The sequence below is a fragment of the Salvelinus sp. IW2-2015 genome, unplaced genomic scaffold (genome assembly GCF_002910315.2).
Source record: "Salvelinus sp. IW2-2015 unplaced genomic scaffold, ASM291031v2 Un_scaffold2165, whole genome shotgun sequence".
Lineage (NCBI taxonomy): Eukaryota > Metazoa > Chordata > Actinopteri > Salmoniformes > Salmonidae > Salvelinus > Salvelinus sp. IW2-2015.
Window position 1 is genome coordinate 3,488 of NW_019943496.1, and position 1,853 is coordinate 5,340.

The window sequence follows — 1,853 nt, forward strand, 5'->3', positions numbered from 1 at the left end:
AGCGCAAAAACCAAGCCATGAGGTCGAAGGAATTGTCCGTAGAGATCCGAGACAGGATTGTGTCGAGGCACAGATCTGGGGAACCTTACCAAAAACTGTCTGCAGCATTTAAGGTTCCCAAGAACACAGTGGCCTCCATCATTCTTAAATGGAAGAAGTTTGGAACCACCAAGACTCTTCCTAGAGCTGGCCGCCCAGCCAAACTGAAAAATCATGGGAGAAGGGCCTTGGTCAGGGAGGTGACAAAGAGCCCGAAGATCACTCTGACAGAGCTCCAGAGTTCCTCTGTGGAGATGGGAAAACCTTCCGGAAAGACAACCACCTCTGCAGCACTCCACCAATCAGGCCTTTATGGTAGAGTGGCCAGACAGAAGCCACTCCTCAGTAAAAGGCACATGACAGCCTGCTTGGAGTTTGCCAAAAGGCACCCAAAGGACTCTCAGACCATGAGAAACAAGATACTGTGGTCTGATGAAACCTAGATTTAACTCTTTGGCCTGAATGCCAAGCGTCAGGTCTGGAGGAAACCTGGCACCATCCCTACGGTGAAGCATGGTGGTTGCAGCATCATGCTGTGGGAATGTTTTTCAGTTGCAGGGACTGGGAGACTAGTCAGGATCGAGGGAAAGTTGAAAGGAGCAAAGTACAGAGATCCTTGATGAAAACCTGCTCCAGAGCACTCAGCACCTCAGACTGGGCCGAAGGTTCATCTTCCAACAGAACAACGACCCTAAGCACACAGCCAAGACAACACAGGAGTGGCTTCGGGACAAGTCTGAATGTCCTTGAGTGGCCCAGCCAGAGCCCAGACTGGAAACCGATCAAACATCTCTGGAGAGACCTGAAAATAGCTGTGCAGCGACACTCCCCTTCCAACCTGACAGAGCTTGAGATGATCTGCAGATATCTGCCAAAGTTGCTTCAACAACGGGTCTGAATACTTATGTAAATGTGATATTTCAGTTTATTTTTTATTTTATTTGGAGAAAAAAAATAAAAAATTATTTGGGCAAAAATTCCTACAAACTTTTTGCTTTGTCATTATGGTATATTGTGTGTAGATTGATGAGGGGGGAAAACGATTTAATACATTTTANTTATTTGGGCAAAAATTCCTACAAACTTTTTGCTTTGTCATTATGGTATATTGTGTGTAGATTGATGAGGGGGGAAAACGATTTAATACATTTTAGAATAAGGCTGTAACGTAACAAAATGTGGAAAAACTCAAGGGGTCTGAATACTTTCTGAAAGCACTGTAATTCTGGATATAAAAAAGGTTTAAACAGGAAACTATACCAAACTGTTTACAAATCTATCTGGCTTATGTTTGATAGTTTACAGTAATAAGGTCAGGTAATTTCCTGCAAGAGGAACTCTGCTGTCYGCTATAAATTATCAGTTGTTTAGCTTGTGAACCCCTGCCCTCGTAATATTTTCATTCTTTATAAATATATCCTATATATTATATTATATCCTATATCCTAGTCAGATGAAATGCATCAGGAATTTTCCCRGCCCATGTGGAAGCCTGACAGGATGTATTGGTGGAGGGAAAACCAGAGAACATGATCTAATATTACATTTACATTTGAGTCATTTAACTCATATCCAGCGTGACTGAGTGCATTCATCTTAAGATAGCTAGGTGGGACATAGTAAGTACAGTAGCTATCAGCAAAGTCAGTGCTAGTGGGGGGAAAATGTGACTGTTAGTTCACGAAATTACAAATATATTTATATTAAGTAATATTGTTGGAAGTTTGTTCTCGTCAATTTTTTCACATTGTACTGGTACATACCAATGATGTACAATAAATAAACCCTGGATTGCAGATTCTATGTATTGGCCA